This window comes from Physeter macrocephalus, chromosome 11 (assembly GCF_002837175.3).
Source record: "Physeter macrocephalus isolate SW-GA chromosome 11, ASM283717v5, whole genome shotgun sequence".
Lineage (NCBI taxonomy): Eukaryota > Metazoa > Chordata > Mammalia > Artiodactyla > Physeteridae > Physeter > Physeter macrocephalus.
Genome location: NC_041224.1, coordinates 34,226,430 through 34,245,099, shown reverse-complemented (window position 1 = coordinate 34,245,099; position 18,670 = coordinate 34,226,430). Strand labels below are relative to the sequence as shown.

The 18,670-nt window shown below is 42.7% G+C and overlaps 1 protein-coding gene across 2 annotated transcripts in view; it reads right to left on the bottom strand.

The window, feature by feature from the left end:
- The window catches only part of ADARB2 (adenosine deaminase RNA specific B2 (inactive)), a 551,384-nt gene that overhangs the window by 498,664 nt on the left and 34,050 nt on the right, over positions 1-18,670 (bottom strand). Inside the window, exon 2 of one of the 2 annotated variants that reach the window (XR_008618520.1) lies at positions 15,458-15,844. The exons of the other annotated variant lie outside the window; for it this stretch is intronic. The gene's annotated coding sequence lies outside the window, so the exon portion shown is untranslated. Of the gene's footprint in view, positions 1-15,457; positions 15,845-18,670 lie in introns of those variants that run through there. 2 annotated transcript variants of the gene reach the window in all.

Genomic DNA, 18,670 nt, shown 5'->3' with positions numbered 1-18,670 from the left:
GTGAGCCATGGCCGCTGAGCCTGTGCTCCGCAACGGGAGAGGCCCGCGTACCACAAAAAAAAAAAAAAAAAAAAAAAAAGAAAGCCAAGCTTGAAGCTGCATAACTTGATTGCGGTCAAATTAAACTAGATGGTGAAGCTGGGGCTGGGCCCTGGTCCTCCCCACCACAGGAAGAGGTTCAGCCAATTCACAGAAGGAATACAGTTGTTACCAGGGCTCCAGAGGCGTCTTTGCTCATCCTGCCTGGCAAGGAAGTTGTGTGCTTCCTCCCTCTGGACTTCAGTGGATCGCTGCTAATGGCACTCATGCTGCCAAACGTAGTGACCTTTCCCGACAGGCAGACCTTGCCTTGGCTTGTGTTTTATGAAGGAGAGCTCACTTTCAGGAGCCGCAAGAAGCTGAAGCTTGGAAGGTCAGGACGACATTAGGAGTTACTGAACTATGAGCAGGGAACGCAGACGGGAGCGATGGTTTGTACAATGAAGCGCTGATGTTCACAGTTTCCTTACAGACCAGGCACTGTGGACGGCATGTTTCTCACATCATTTCGTCTAGTTCTCAGAGTGTATCTATAACTTGCCCAAGCCTGCCGAGCTGACCAGCGGGCTAGCTGACCTTAAACCCAAATTGTCCACTCTAAGCCTGGCATTCTTTCAATTTCATCCGGATAACAATAGTAACAGTAATAAATAATACAGAACTTCCTAAAATACATCCACACATACTCAACATAGAAATAAGCTTCTACTTTGTTTTTGTTCTGTGTTTTTTCTGCTTTGCTTACCCTCATGCCTCTCTCTCCTCAGGCTGCCTGAGCTGCTTGCTGAAGAGCGCTTCATGCTCTGGGCCATTTCCGCATCCATGAACCGGTGCTAATTGTTTTACCTTTTACTAGGACTCTGTTACATGATAGATAAATTTATTTAATACAGTGGTCCATGCAAAAGGATTTGCTCATCTCCTCAACTGTCTCTTCTTTCCAAATGTCCAGTTTGGAATTCCTCAACGTTGGACACTAGGAAATGTGTCTCTTTCTCTCTCTAGATCTGTCTCTCTATATACTAATATTAATTTAACATTATATGTTTTTATAATATTTACATATTTATATATGTATGTAAATTACATGCCTGTAACTTTAGAGTGACTTTTAAACTCCTTTTACCTTCTTTATTCAGTATCTACGTCAAGTGAATAGAGACTTCTGCACAGATAAATGTTCCCGTCTCAGTTTAATGTTGCTCCTAATAGTGAGATGAGCTTGATCAGATATATAAAGATACCAAGTCCAGACATGGAGAGAAATTAAATGTTTCTGCCGTGTGCAATACCACAGGATACGGAAAGGTGGCCAAGGGTTATTATATAATAACCTTCTGTATTTCTGGAAGTTCTCTATTAAAGGACAAGTGGTTAGAACCAACTTCACAAAAAAATGATTTATTGTAATCGACATAGTTCTTCATTTGATTAGAAATAACCCAAGAGTGTAATAAATGCATATAAATCCATACCATATAATGTACACAAACACCACAACACATATAATACTGTGGTAATGTTTGCATTCATCTCAAGGTCATATCAAGTACACAATTATACAATTTACATTTTATTTTTCTCTCATACACTGAAAACCCTTCTTTTTGTTTAGTAAGCTGAAACTTCTTCTTCTAGATATTTAGCAAATATAAAACCTGGACCAAAAACCTTTAAGAAACATCTTTCCACAGAGTTCTTTTTCATAATTTTTTTGAATGTATTAAATTATTAGGAACCATTAACATACCATTATCAAGAAATGTTTACGGCATCTGACATTTAAGACATATGCTAATTTAAAAAAATAAGTTTAGACACAGATGTTTACCTTTTATATCAAAAGTCAGTTTTGGTAAATAAACATGAACTATTCTTTTCAAGGAAATTTATCTGAATGCAAACCAAGGTGCACCTGACCCGCAAACACTGCTTCTGTCACCTTCACTTCTGTCCACCACGAATAGTCCCTCAGAATCTGTCCCGATATACATCCTGCTGTGGACCTCTGCTGTCTGCCTGTTCCACTGGGGAACGCTTCACAATTTGTACCTCCAGGAGTTTAACTAAAGGTATAGCTGAATCTGTGGCAGAGCGAGGTCCTTCATGGCGCCTTCATTTTTAATCAGATGGCATTTTTCTTAACAGTTATCCTATCTCAGTCTGCGCCTCCTCTATTCTCTCCAGGTATGCCCACAAGCACTCAATTCTCCCATGATCTCTCTAGATGCCTTGGTGTTGGGGTATAGACAAAGCCTCTTACAGAATCAAATGAGACATGCAAGCTTTTCAGATCCCTGGGCTCCACCACAAACTTGCTGAATCCACATCTCAGGAAGTGGCCAGTGTTTCTCCATTGTGCCTGAAATGCAGTCTTTCATAAGCCGCACTGATGGTGTCATTGAAGGATGTGTCAGTAGAATGGCCCCAATTATGTCACTAATCCCTGTATCCTAATAATATGCTCTCTCACATGGCAGAAGGGTCTTTGCAGATGTGGTTCAGGTCATGGACCTTAAAACAGAGACATCCTGGATTATCCAGTGTGCCCATCGAATCACGTGAGCCCCGAAGAGGTGAGAACATTCTTTGGCTGGAGGCAAGAGAGGCTGGCAGAAGTGAAGTCTGAGAAGCTCCAAGTGTGTAAAGAGCTGGACCCCAATGGCTGGAGAGAGCCACATGGAAACCTGAGAAGACATTCAGGGGCCTCCAGTAGCAAAGACCAGCCCTGGCTAGGAGCCAGCAAGGAAACCAGGGACTTCAGTCCTACAACCACAAGGAACTGAATCCTGCCAACACTGGAATGAGCTTGGAAGCAGATTATTCCCCAGAGCCTCCAGCAAGGAATGCTGAGAAATCACTCCAGGAATGCAGCTCACACCCGGAGGAGGTAGAAATGTCTTCCTATTCGGAATCAAGTCCTTCACGAGATACATACATCTATGTGCCTCACCAAGGGAAAATTTTCTTCTAAACGTCACAGAGAGCTTCCATGGTCTCTAGGGTGTACGACAGTCTGATCTGGACACCAGGTCTTGCTGGGCCTAGCCTGAGGTTGAGTTTGTTGATCCTCAACAATCCTCCTCCTGGCTTCTCTTACCAGTGTCACTAGCTGATATCGCAGAGGCTGCAGATGCCTTTTCTAGCAGTATGGTGCTTGGTGCCACAGCCCAGATATACCTGAGCATACACAGCCATCACCTAGAACTCCTGCTTCTGCCCTCAGGTGTGGGATTTCAACACCAGCCCAAGTGGACCCCACTTGTTCTCTCTCCACACTGGATGCTGCTATAGCAGGTGCCATCTTCCTGGGGACCATCTGGGCTGCCCGCCCTGGCCTGCTTCCTCCACCCCTTCCTTGCTTGCCTCTGCTTCACATCAGGCTGTGGCTATCTCAGGGTTTTTCCAACCAGGCCCAATTAGGTTTTGATGTTTTAAGGGAAAACAATATTTCGAATAGGACACTAGGGGATATTTTGTATCAAAGAGTAAACATGTTGACCATTGTGTGTGTATTCCTGGGCATGGAGCCAGGACTCTGCAGCTATGACAAGTGTCTCCAGGTGATTCTGAGTAGTTGGTATAAAAGCTGAGAACCACACCCTAGGTATTTCTCTCTTCTTTCTGAGCCCTCGTCAGCATTGTCTCCTCCAGTGGACTGGAAGCTACATGTTAATCTGATGGACCTAGTTCATGCTCAAGTACAAATGGATGATGACTTGTTAAAACCTGTTACTCTCTTAACCCCAGAAGTGAACAAACTGGCATTTTCGGCAGTAAAGAAGGTGACAAAGCCTTTATGGCTCCTAAGAACAACTGTGCACAGCCTTCTCCCAGTACTCAGCCCTGGCAACCTTTGCTCCATCAGCCACAGCCTGCGGCTCTCCAGGCTGGGAGGAGCATATGGCTGGGAAGCACATCGCCAAGGCTAAACAGGATACATTTATGTTCACGTAGCTTGCTTATGGGGACCAATACCTAAAATTGGATTTCTTCTCTTTTTTACTGACAAATAATAAAATGGACAGTTAAAAATCAATTGGATGTTTGACCTGAATGTAAATGAAATAGACCCCAGGCCCATCCTGTGGGAACCGTGCCCTCAGGTTACAGTAGAAATTGCTTTGTCGTGATGCTGTGGACAACCTCCTGTGAGGAAATCTCATCCAATTCTCCACAGGGACAAAGGGTGTTATTGGCTTGTACTTTGCTGTAGGGCTGATCTGTTTGTTGTTCCCCTTCAGCCTTGATATCATTCCTGTTCATGATTTACAGCTCGGAAGCCAAATGCACTTCAGAGTCTGCAACTGATAAAAGCCGGTGGATAATGACGGAGACAAAGTGCTGATAAAACCCAGTGGATAATGACGGAGACAAAGTGCTAAAGGCAGCTGCTTACCCCACCTCCTGCCTGGTGACGTGGTGAGGACCTGGAAAGCTGTCCCAGAAACCCAGCGTCTGTCACCTGGTTTACAGTAAGTCAGTCTGCATTCAAGGGTTTGGAAGGAAAGGAGTGAAGGCGGGAAAGAAGTAAGACAAGAGACAGAGAGCCTCAGAGACAGAGACAGAGACACACAAAGAGAGAATGTTCACCTCAAGGTTTCATATGCTCCAACTACTAGTCCCTCGTCCCATGTTCACTGGCAAATTGTGAAACCACCCACACTTTGATTTGTATTATTGAGTCATTGTGACAAAAGCGAGTCCCACATACACTTAAATGCACAGGAACTGGGGGGTTTTGATTTAGGCCTCCCTCCCAGAAAGACACTAAGAGCTGCGACATGCTTGGTAGGTACTGGCTGTGTGGGGCATGGACGGAGACAGCACTGCCCACTCCAGCAGGGCCATGGCTGCAATCAGCCAACATCTGCTGATGTCGTATTTTAGCCCTGCGATGGATGGGCAAGGTGCTGTGGCTGTCAGGATGAAGGAGAGGATCTCTGTCCCCTTGGAGTTCAGATCCAGGTGAGAAAACAGAACCATATAACAGAACAGTCAGGAAATGGCTGTGTAATAAGACAAGTGTGGAGTTAACCACAGGGTAAGTGCTGAGGGGCTGGAAGGGGAGGGGAGCGAGATGAGTGGGGGCTGCAGCAGTCAGAGTTCTGGGGGTGGCTGTGAGGAACCCCTTATGCTTCTTCTGAGAGAAAGGACTGGATTCACAGGAAACCGTGGACCCATATCCTCAGGAGATGGCAGTGCTGGGATGCCTGGGGCTGGTAAGACAGCAGTTGTCACCAAGGATGTTTCCAAGGTGGTCACCCTGTGGGGTGCATTTGTCAAAGGACACCTTCAGGAGCAGCACCGGACTTCAGTCTCAGACACACCAAGAAATGGTGACCACAAAAGAAGGAAGCCTGAGTGTGGAGAATTTTACATTATTTGACTTTGTACAAATGACTGCAGCTAAGAGGATTATTTTTCTCCAAAACACATTTCCTTAAAAAATGTAGGCAGCAGCGGAGCGGCTCGGCCCGTGAGCCATGGCCGCCGAGCCTGCGCGTCCGGAGCCTGTGCTCCGCAACAGGAGAGGCCGCAGCAGAGGGAGGCCCGCATACCACAAAAAAAAAAAAAAATAGGCAGCAGATGAGTAAATTTTAGGAGAACTTAAATGGTTTTTATTTGTATTTATAGATGAGTAATCTGTTTCTTAGTTGAGCTGTAAACTGAGGTCTGTATTTGGTATTCTTAGGAAAACAATTAAATCATTAGCACGTTTAAACTTTAAAAGGGACAGTTAGGGCTTCCCTGGTGGCGCAGTGGTTGAGAATCCATCTGCCGATGCAGGGGACACGGGTTCGTGCCCCGGTCCGGGAAGATCCCACATGCCGCGGAGTGGCTGGGCCCATGAGCCATGGCCACTGAGCCTGTGCGTCCAAAGCCTGTGCTCCGCAATGGGAGAGGCCACAACAGTGAGAGGCCCGTGTACCACACACACACACACACACACACAAAAAAGGGACAGTTAACTGTGAGTAAAACAAACAAACCCAAAAAACATGACTCAGAAGTAAAAAGCCATTCCTCAAAAGCTAATATTTTTCCTCGCTTTTCCTCAGTCTGGGGGTCCAATGGCCACTGGCTGTAATAGGACAGCAATTTTCCCTCCTGGAAGCAGTGACATTTTAGTGATTGATAAGGTGCATTATTTTAAGTACATAATAAGCTTGTGGCCATTCCAGCTGAGTGGAGCTATCTAAGTGGAAGGTCATCATCATTGCCATTAGGAAGGAAACAGTTTCTAATGATAGTCCCCTTTAACTTTGTCTGTCACTGCACTCCAGTCAGTTAAAGAGGTGATCTGGCTCCACAGCAGCCTAAAGAGCCAGTTCGGTGTGTCAAGGAGGCCACTGCTTGTGTATTAATGTAATGCGCTCCCTTCCCAAGTGGCTGACTGTTTCTTGTTGCTGTGTTCACGGGACGTGGGAGGTGGCCTGACAGATGGAGTGATTTTTCAGGTGCTTTAGTGGTCATGTCTGACCAACTGACATCTCCTAAGGGACACTTCTGGTGAACTTTTTTCCAGGCAAAAATGACGAACTGGGTTTGTTTTTTCTTCATCTCTGTTGAGGCCAGATTTATGGAACTGAAGTAACGCAAGATGACGAAGACTGACCACAGGTCAGGCATGAGGGCTGTCCACAAAGCTCTCACAATCCAGGTGACCCCTCCTGGCCTGCCTCCTGTTAAACTCTTTGCATCACCAGCATGCTTTTAACATATTCAGAAACAAGCATCATAATCAGCCCCACGTGTTCTGGGTGGGAGGTGGGGAGAAGCTGCTCTGTACTCTTGGAAGGAGAGAATAGGGAAGAGTCTTTCACTCTTCCCTTTGGTTTGACTAAAATTTCAGGATGAATAGAACTTGAGCTTCATGGTTAGTATGAAATAATAGAGAATATACAATTAAATACTCACTGAACCCAATACAAGGATGATTCAAACTGAAATGAGTTTCAGGGGCATCCTGGCTGTCAGAGATCCAGACCACCCACTCAGACACAGCAAAGCAGGAGGCTCTTTACGAGGCAGTGGATGCAGAGAGGGCTGTGGGTGCCCGGAGGTCACCTCTTTGCAGAGACCGCAGGTGCTCCAGGAAGCCGACGCCAGCCAGCCCAACTGACACAAACCTACAGTCAGATTCTGCTGAAGAGTCAGAGTTCCAGTACAGCGAGGGGATCCTTGGAGGGGGCGCTTGGCAGTTTGGGAACTAGAAATGCGAGGCAGCATTGCTCAACTGAAGAATCCATGCTGCATGTTTTTAATTAACAGATTTCATTTTTGGAGCAGTTTTAGGGTTTCAGAAGAATTGAGAGGAAAACACAGTTACCATATACCTCTTCAGCGCTCTCTGCGTTTCCCCTATTATTAACACATTTCATTACTGTGGTATATTTGATGAGCCAATATTAATACAGTATTATTAACTAAAGTGCACAGTTTACATTAGAGCTTACTCTGCATTGTACATTCCATGGGTTTGGACAAATGTATAATGACAAGGGTCCATCATTATAGTATTGTACAGACTCGTTTCACTGCCCTAAAAATCCTCTGTACTCCACCTATTCACTCCCACCCCTGGCAACCACTGAACTTTTTACTGTCTCCACTGTTTGGCCTTTTCTAGAATGTCTTATAGTTGGACTCATACAGTGTGTAGCCTTTTCAAATTGCCTTCTTTCACTTAGTAACATGCATTTAGCTCATTTCTTTTTAGCACTGAATAATATTCTGTCTGGATGGACCACAGTTTATTTATCCATTCACCTACTGAAGTACATCTTGGTTGCTTCCAAGTTTTGGCAATTATGAATAAAGCTTCTATAAACATCCATGTGCAGATTTTTATGTGGTGATGTTTTCAATTCGCTGGGTAAATAACCAAGGAGCATGACTGCTGGTTCACAGAGTAACAGTTTTAGTTAAAAAACTCTTTTTATGACTTTTGTAAAAAACTGTCTGTTTTCCAAAGTGGCCATACCATTTTGCATTCCCACCAGAAACAAATGAGAGTCCCTGTAGCTCCACATCCTGGCCTTTGACGTTGTCACTGTTTTGGATTTTAGCTATTCTAATAGGTGTGCAGTGGTATCTTATTGATTTAACTTGCATTTCCCCTATGACATATGATGTTGGGCACTTTTCATAGGCTTATTTTCCTTCTATGTATCTTCGCTGATGATTCTGTTCTGCTCTTTTGCCCTTTTTAAATTTTTAATTGTTGGATTTTAAGAGTTCTTCGTATATTTTTGATACCAGTCCTTTATTAAATATGTTCTTTGCTAATATTTTTTTCAGAGTCTGGCTTCTCTTTTCCTTTTCCTAATAGTGTCTTTGGCAAAGTAGAAGATTTTAATTTTAATAAATTCCATTTTCAATTCTTTCATGGATTGTACTTACAATGCTGTATATAAGTTGTTGCCATACCTAAGGTCATGTAGGTTTTCTCCTGTGTTATTGTCTAGCAGTTTTAAACTTCTGTGTTTTACACGTAGAACTATGATTCATTTTGAATCAATTTCTGAAAAAGATGTAAGGTCAGTGTCTAGATTTTTTTTTTTTGCATGTTAATATTCAGTTGTTCCAGAACCATTTCCTGATCAGACTGTCTTTGTTACGCTGAGTTGCCTTTGCTCATTTGTCAAAGATCAGTTGATGATATTTATCTGGGTCTACTTCTAGGCTATTTTGTTCCACTGATCTATTTGTTTCTTCTTTTGCCAATACCACACTATCCTGATTACTGTAGCTTTATAGTAAGTCTTGAAGTTGGGTAGTGTCCGTCCTCCAACTTTGTTCTTCTCCTTTGATATTGTGTTGGCTAATCTGAGTCTTCTGTCTCTTTATATAAACTTTAGAGTCCACCTATCAATATCCATAAAATAACTTGCTGGGATTTTGATCAGGATTGCATTGAATCTATAGATCAAGTTGGGAAGAACTGGAATCCTGACAACATTGAATTGTCTAGTTTTGTTTTGTTTTTAACTTGTGCTATGAACTGAATTTAACTTTCTGCTCCAAATTTATATTTTGAAGCCCTACCATCCAATGTGGTGGTATTTGGAGATGGGTGTCTTTGGAGGTAATTAGATTTAGATGAGGTCATGAGGGTGGAGCCCCATCAAGGGATTAGTACCCTTTATAAGAAAAGACACCAGAGAGCTGGAACTCTCTCTGCCATGTAAGAACACAGAAGAAAAGTGGCCTCTGCAAACCTGAAAAAGGCTTTTCCAGAACACAACCATGCTGGCACACTGATCTCTGATGTCCAGCCACCAGAACTGTGAGAAGTCAACTTCTGCTGTTTAGGCCACCCAGTCTATGGTATTCCCATGTATCAGCCCAAACGGACCATGACAACTTGCAAATAGGAAAATATGAGTTCATAAACTGAAATTATTAAAAAAAATTTTTACATTACTTCAATGTAATTCTATACAATTATTTAAAATTGATTACTTCAGACTTATTTGAGTTCTTGTAATACATCAATTTCTGACAACTTGCACATGGATTATAGTGAAATCAACTGATTATCATTCTTTGGAGCACATTTTTTTCCAAAGAGAATGCTTTAAATACACATAAGAGGACATTTCAACAAAAGAGAATGCTCAGGTGAAACTGTGATTGTCTAAGAAACACATATATTTTCATTTCAGAACAGCATTATGTTATACTGATAGAGATTCTTCATTTTCTCTGGAAAAGCAAGATATGGGTATTACGATGTCACTGTAAGTACGTGAAACTATAGAGTCTTTTACAAAGAAAATAATCTGTTTTGAAAACAAAGGGCTACTGATCCTAACAATAAATTTTTTTAAAAGACCTGTTTTCTAATAGATTTGAGGAAGATTATAGCAACATTTACCTTTTAATGGAAGTAATTTGCGTACAATCTGACTTCAAAGACCCAGTGATGTGGATTACTGTGTTACTTTATTCTGTGCCTAGTGTGACTGGCAGTTTAGAGCACAGCAGTAATGAGACCAGGATCATGATGGAGGACCTCTGAAGACCAGTTAGATGCACTCAGTCCTGCTGCCACAATCTGTCTCTCAAAGCAGGACAAAGTACCTTGATGGTTGATGATCAAAGGCAGATTGCAGAGGTGTATGGAGGAATTGAGGCACATGGGGATGGGGTGGAGGCTCAGAATACTGGCTTTGCTGAATTGATTCAGAAGCACTGTATGTAGATGGAAAAAAATATACTGATTTTAAAGGCTAAATCTCCTAAAGTGGGATTCAGTCTTCTTCCATATCTTACTCTTACATCACTCTGTTAATTTTTATTTTTATTTATTTATTTTTATTTATTTATTTATTTATTTTGTGGTACGCGGGCCTCTCACTGTTGTGGCCTCTCCCATTGCGGAGCACAGGCTCTGGACGCACATGCTCAGCGGCCATGGCTCACAGGCCTAGCTGCTCTGCGGCATGTGGGATCTTCCCGGATCGGGGCACGAACCCGTGTCCCCTGCATCAGCAGGCGGATTCTCAACCACTGCGCCACCAGGGAAGCCCTAATTTTTATTTTTAAAGTCAGGCTTCTGGAATCATTTTCTTCTTTTTCTTAAATTGACACCATCAATTTAGTCAACTGGTGTCCTTAGTAGTACAGTAAGATGCAAGTAAGCATTAGCTTTATATTTATACACTGAGTTGGTTGCTGGGTAAAACCAAATGTGTTAATAAGCTAAAGAATAGGCAAAAAGTATTCATGAAAACTTACTTGGACATTTTATTTTCTGTCACATTTAATGTAATCATACTACGTTTTCCCTTTTGATGTCACTAAATTAGTGCATTTTTAGTGCTCTAAGTGTAAAAAATGAACACATTGCTTCATTGTATTTTTATGGTTTTAGCTGATTAGTTTTAAAGTCTTGCATAGTTAAAAGCTATACCACATTGCCACCAGATAAGCCACAAAATTATCTTACTGTGACTGCAAATAAGAGAATGGTATGAAGGGGCAAATAACTTCTTTGAGGACATGACCCTCCCCATTGTCAACAAGAATGGATTTTCAGTGTACTTAATGTCAGCAGTGACCAGATATGTACTCAGAGTCAAACATCATTTTTGCCTAACAGGCCTGAATTGGAGCGGAAGCTGTTGTGAAAACAGGAAAAAATATAAAGAAGATGAACACTTGAAATATGGACACGGGGAATGAAGCCCACAACAGACTCAAATCAACAGCTGTCCTAAGGGACTCATTTTCCACTGGGGTTTGCCTGAAAGATGCCCCAGAGCTTTTTGTGTCCCAAAGGCAACTATTACTTTTGAGCTAACACATACCATTTGTTACTATAATTTTCAGAGCAATTAGAAATAAAACCATTTTAATATCAAATCAATATTTTCACCTGATTCAGAGTATCTCTTAAAAATATATTGAGATGTGTACTTCTCAGAAACAAATATTAAACATACTAACTCTGTTACCAGGCAACAAATTCTTAATCACTTCACTGAAACAGAGGTTAGCATATCAACTTTCATTATCCTACAGAAGTTGACTCTGAGGAAAAACACATGCACCATACTGGAATTTGTTAAAGCCAGGAATTTATGTTTTGATTTTCAACTGAAGTATAAATGTTGCTGTGAGTTCTATGACATTTCAAAATACTCCACTGTTTGGACAGATACCATTTTTAGAAAAGTGCATCCATGTCCTAAGCCTTGGCAATCTTCCATAGATGAAAAGTTGAGATTTCCTCAGGCTTACAGTAGGAGAAACAAGTTGCTTAAATTTCCTATTCTCCCACTACACCTGGACCATGTTAACCGTTCAAGATTTCTACCCACCTGTGCTGTTTTTGGGTAGAAGACGAGGAGGAGGAAGAAAGAGCAGAGGAAAGCTTAGTGTTAAGAAAGATGCAGAGGGGGCTTCCCTGGTGACGCAGTGGTTGCGCGTCCGCCTGTCGATGCAGGGGAACCGGGTTCGCGCCCTGGTCTGGGGGGATCCCACATGCCGCGGAGTGGCTGGGCCCGTGAGCCATGGCCACTGGGCCTGCGTGTCCGGAGCCTGTGCTCCGCAACGGGAGAGGCCGCAACAGGGGGAGGCCCGCATACCCCAAAAAAAAGAAAAAAAAAAAAAAAAAAGAAAGATGCAGAAAGATAGGATATGGTGGCCATTCAAAGGTGTTCTATAAGTAAGTAAAAAACATACCTGCATAGGTGAAGGAGAGGTACCAATTTTCATTTGCAATATGAATGAGTCATGGGTGTGAAATGTACAGTGTGGGGAATATAGTCAATAACTATGTAATATCTTTGTATGGTGACATATTGTAACTAGACTTATCATGGTGATAGCTTTAAAATGCATAGAAATATTGAATCACTATTTTGTGTAATAGGAGGTAACACAGTGTTGTACTGCTAGATCAATTATGCTTCAAAGACAAACAAACAAACAAACTCAGAAAAAAGAGATCAGATTTGTGGTTACCAGAATCAGGGGATTGGGGAAGGGGGAACTGGATGAAGGCAATCAAAAGGACAAGCTTCAAATTATAAGATAAATAAGTACTAGGGATGTAATATACAACAATAATAATTAACACTGAGGTATGTTATATACATTAAGAGAACAAATCCTAAGAATTCTCATGACAAGGAAAATTTTTTCTATTTAATTTTGCAACTTATTTATCTTAGAATTGGATGTTCACGAAATTTATTGTATCAATAATAATCACTTCATGTTGTAAGTCAAATCATTGTGCTGTACACCTTAAACTTATACAGTGCTGTATGTCAGTTATATTTCAATAAAACTGGAAAAAAAAAGAAAAAACTCATAACTACAGAGTAATTCTCTCATTTCTGTCACATCCTTTTTTCTTACTCATATAAAACCCACCAAAATCAAGTCCTGGATTTAATTTGTAGATTACAAAGGTAGACAAAAACTCTGCAACTTCTGCCATCAAGAGGTGGGGTCTTTTCTCCATCCTGTGAATCTGGGCTGGCATCTGACTTGTCTTGACCAATCAAATGTGGCAAAGGTGCTGTCTTGAGTTCTCAGTCCAGCCCTCAAGAGGTGTTGCAGCGTTTCCTTAGAACTCTGTCACCACGTGGGAAACACTGTCTACTTTGCTGAGACACCTCGTGGAGCAGAGTCCTGGGTGAGGTTTTCTTCAGCCGACCTGGCCTAGCAACTTCCAAGCTGTCCAAAGACACGTTACTGATCCCTGCTGAGAAACAGTATCCAGCTGAGCTCAAACCAAACTGAATTCATAGTTGTTGTTCTAACTCACTAAGTTTTGAAGTGGTCTGTTATGCAGGAAAGGTGAACTGACAGAGGAATTGGTACCTGGAAGTAGGATGCTGAAAACAACAGCTGAAAGCTAAAACACCAGCACTGGGACAAGGCAGTGAGTTGAGGCTGGATGCAAAAGCTAGAAAAATGATGAGCAAATTACTGGTGGACGCTTGTTAGAAAAATTCTACACAAAGCTGGGGAAATGGTGGCCTGTGTTACGTAGATGTGAAACAACTGGAAAAACATGTCCTCTGGTAACTGGCATGAGAGAAAACACACCTAAAGCACTTGTAGACTTTGCCAAGGTGATGTCCAGGCAAAATGTGGGCCCAGCTTGTTGGCTTCTTTCAGTTATTTATGATGAGATACAAGACGAGTCCTTCTTTAGAAGGACTAAAGAAAAATTATTCAGTTCTGCACATGGGATTTTAAGTGAATACAGAATAGGCAGGGCTTGCTGGTTTGGAAAATAAAACAATTTCTCTTTCCCACGCTCTAGATCTGGTGAAGGATTCTTAAAGTGAAAGAAGCCCTCTGAAATGCTGACAGTGCTGCTCAGCAGACCTTCTCCGCTACATCAGGACTCATAAATTTCCTCAGGGTGCAGCCTCCCAGAAGCTCACTCACAGAATAACTGTTAGAATAGGTTGAGAAAGACAAGTCTCCAGGTCACTGAGGGTGTGGCTCTGATTGAAGAGGACTGACTTGTAATACATAAGAAGCCCACATGATTTTAAGAAAGTTGTGTATGAAAATGTGATACCAGCTTGCATTATAAAAGTTCAAGGTTGATGAAAGCAGAGGGCCTCTGGGTCCTCAGTTTTCTACATGCAGGAAGCCAGTTGAGAAAGGTGATTATCTGCCAGCCCAGCCATTCCTTGCGGAGAAGGAAGGCTGTCTTGGAGCACAGATACAGAGCCCAGTAGGTGAAACCAAGATCCAGAAAGTGATGGAATTCAAGGTCACCCACAGGGAGCATAGCCAGGCCCAATCAGGAACACTGCCTGCACTGCTAAGGGGCACGTAGTAACTATGGCTTGGCAAAATTTCAGAGTTATTGTGGACCAGCAACTACAGTGTGTCTCTATTCCTCCTCTACTTAAGTGGGAGTGTCTGATGCAAGAATCTCGTCCCCTTGCCATACTATTTCCAGGGTTTGTGAAGGACAGATAACTCATCTTCTAAATCCTAGGTCTCTGAGTCAAGAGGGGTTGCATTCAAGGAGCTGCATGTGGACATGATGCTGATGAAAAGAGCCTGGATTTGAACTTGACATCATGGTATGACGAGACATTTGGGCCTTTGGTTGGGTGAGGAGGGAATCTTATAATAGGGACAGATGTGGATCACTTGGGACAGAGAATGGATTGACTGTCGCAGTCATGGTCTCAACGTGGTCATTTCTCATATGGTGTGACCTATACTGAGTCAGGGTTTGGCCACTGAACTTGCTTTGGCCAGTGGGACAACAGCACATTTGATGCAAGCACGGTCTTGAGAAGTGCTTTCCAAATGGGACTTGCACTCCTTAGCTGTTCATGGAATGCTGCCACCAGGCTAACATGATCAATGATAACAAACCTGTGGGGTGGTCCCTCCCACTGCATAGCTGACAGTCAGCCAGTGAGCAAATATGTGAGAGAAGTCACAAGGGCAAGTAAATGCTACCATAACACCAAGAACAAAATATATTCTGTGTCAAGGACAGAACTTTAGAGCAAAATGCTCTGGATTACTTTGAGATTTCCATGTTTTAGATGATTTCTTTAAGTCTTCATGTTCAGAAATATATGTTGTCTTTAATTTGTAATGTGGTGAGAAATACTGTCCCTTATCTTTGTATCTAGTTCTTGGGCAAAGGTACCATTGAAGTGTATGATATTCAAGCTAGAGAACTGAAAAAATGAGTCTATCAGGACCTCTTGTTTCTTGCTGCATTCATAAGATTAGGCCTGGCATGTGTAAAGAACATGGATTTACTTTAATTCTGTTCCAGTTCTTATTGAAAGTTGTAATATTTCTTTATCCTTATCTACACAAAGACAAAATCTAAATGTTTGAGCGAAATGTGCTATTTACCATAATATTTGCAGTATGTTGGTATAACTACAAGTATGACCAGACACTTATGACCCAGTTTTTTAAAAGCTTTTATTCCCAGGTTCTATAAACAGTGAGATGGTAAAATAACTGAGCAGTGTACTGACAGTGAGAGTCAGACACATCTAGCAACATGCCCTTCCAGAGGGACACACCACACCTCACCTGGCCTCACGTCTTTTCATGGTGCGTCCTCTGAATTCTGTCATTCTGTGGTTATTACTGTCGTTTTGGAAACACGGCAATATATACTGAGGATAGCCCTAGCTGGAGACATCCCAAAATATGTAATTTTAAAGGTTCACGGGCTTTCCATGACTGGTGTTGGCATGGGTTCTCAGCTGTCAGTGTCTGTCAGGGTGCTCACAGCAGCAGGCGTTTCTGCAACTCTTCTCCACATGAACTGCGAAGGCTACACCGCAAGAGACAGATGTGCTGTTTGCATTTTTGTTTTTGTTGCTTTTTTTAACCATAATACAGAAACATCACACTTGCTGGGAGAAAACAGCATCTCTCTTATGAAACATTCCTTTACTTGAAAGGTGCACAAGGGAGATTTTGACTTCTAGCTGTGATACAGTAACTGGCATGGGGCTAACTCCTCCCACTTTCAACAACCATGACACTGGACAAGACATATGAGGCACTGCTTTCAGGCTTTGGATAAAGACAGTCCAAGGCTGCCATCCATTTGATGACATTTGTTTTAGAAATGCCATCATTTCTAAAATGATGAGTGAGTGCCACAATCACACTGGTTCTCCATCTGGGGACAATTTCCTACCACAGGAAAAAATTAGGAATCCAAGTAGAGTGCCATGATACTGCTGAGCTGAGAGCTCAGAGGTTGGGGCAGGGGAGGGGGCTTGAATCTGTAGATTTTGCCATGGAGAACAAGAACTGCACAGAACAGGGTTCTTATGCTCAGGGTGAGGGGCAGCAAATCATGGCAGAAAAAAACGGTGCTCTGAGGTTAAGAACTGAGATTCTAAAGGTCATGTTGGGGTAGAGTCTGTTGGAGTTTCGGCCCAGCCAGAGTGGAGAAAATGCAACTCCTTGTAAAAAATCTACACATCAGGAAGACACATAAAGAAATGCGATATGGGGCTTCCCTGGTGGCGCAGTGGTTGCGTGTCCGCCTGCCGATGCAGGGGAGCCGGGTTCGCGCCCCGGTCTGGGAGGATCCCGCGTGCCGCGGAGCGGCTGGGCCCATGAGCCATGGCCGCTGGGCTTGCGCGTCCGGAGCCTGTGCTCCACAACGGGAGAGGCCACAGCAGAGGGAGGCCTGCATACCACAAAAAAACAAAAAACCAAAAAACCAAAAAAACAAAAAAACAAACAAAAAAAAGAAATGCGATAAATGCCCCTGGCTCTATTTCTCCTTCTTCCCTGTTGCCAGTGTCTGCTTGCTCCAGTCATCTTGCTTCCAATCACAGGGAATGACTCTGCATAAAAAGGCGGCTAAAGACAGACTTGCTACTACAGGTTCGGGGGGAATCATTCCTGGCGAGGCAGAGACAAGCCACCAGCACGTGAAGATCTTATCCAGGCCACGTCCAGCCAGCCACAGCAAGGGTTGTCACAGATAAGACCAGGTCCAAGGGGCTGACCCTCCACTTCCCAGTGGAGGAATGACCCACTTACCACAGCTGCACTGTTCTGGATTCAGAGAGAAGTAAGACTTCTGCTGTGAAGATCATACACCTGAAGTCAGGATATTTCCCTGTTTTCTAATCCCTGTGACAAGCACAACCAAAGGGGTGCAGAACCACCAGCTGTGTGGCTGACAGGGTCTTGGTGCTCTGGCCAGGTGTCAGGCCTGAGCCTCTGAGGTGAGAGAGCTGAGTTCAGGATATTGGACCACTACAGACCTCCTGGCCCCACGTAATATCAATCGGCGAGAGCTCTCCCAGAGATCTCCATCTCAACACTAAGACCCAGCTCCACTCAACAACCAGCAAGCTCCAGTGCTGGACACGCCATGCCAAACAACTAGCAAGACAGGAACACAACCCCACCCATTAGCAGAGAGGCTGCCTTAAATCACAGCAATTTCACAGACACCCCAAAACACACCACTGGATGTGGGTCTGCCCACCAGAATGACAAGATCCAGCCTCATCCACCAGAACACAGGCACTAGTCCCCACCACCAGGAAGCCTACACAAGCCACTGAACCAACCTTACCCACTGGGGGCAGGCACCAAAAAACAATGGGAACTACAAACCTGCAGCCTGCGAAAAGGAAACCCGAAACACAGTAAGTTAAGAAAAATGAGAAGACAGAGAAATAGGCAGCAGATGAAGGAGCAAGGTAAAAACTCACAAGGCTAAACAAATGAAGAGGAAATAGTCTATCTGAAAAAGAATCCAGAGTAATGATAGTTAAGATGATCCAAAATCTTGGAAATAGAATGGAGAAAATACAAGAAACATTTCACAAGGACATACAAGAACTAAAGAGCAAACAGTGATGAACAGAACAATTAAAAATTCTCTAGAAGGAATCAATAGCAGAATAACTGAGGCAGAGGAATGGATAAGTGACCAGGAAGATAAAATAGAGGAAATAACTATCACAGAGAAGAGTAAAGAAAAAAGAATTGAGGACTGTCTCAGAGACCTCTGGGACACAATTAAATGCACCAACATTTGAATTATAGGGGTCCCAAAAGAAGAAGAGAAAAAGAAAGGGACTGAGAAAATATTTGAAGAGATTATAGTTGAAAACTTCCCTAATATGGGAAGGGAAATAGTCAGTCAAGTGAAGGAAGTGCAGAGACCCATACAGGATAAATCAAAGGAGAAACACGCCAAGACACTATTAATCAAACTATCAAAATTTAAATACAAAGAAAAAATATTAAAAGCAGCAAGGGAAAAGCAACAAATCATATACAAGGTAATCCCAAAAGGTTAACAGCTGATCTTTCAGCAGAAACTGCAAGCCAGAGGTAGTGGCAGGACATATTTAAAGTGATGAAAGGGAAAAAGCTACAACCAAGATTACTCTACCCAGCAAGGATCCCATTCAGATTTGAAAGAGAAATTAAAACCTTTACAGACAAGCAAAAGCTAAGAGAATTCAGCACCAACAAACCAGCTTTAAAACAAATGCTAAAAGAATTTTTCTAGGCAGGAAACACAAGAGAAGGAAAAGACCTAGCTGGGATGAAGTGAGAGAGAGGCATGGACATATACACACTACCAAATGTAAAATAGATAGCTAATGGGAAG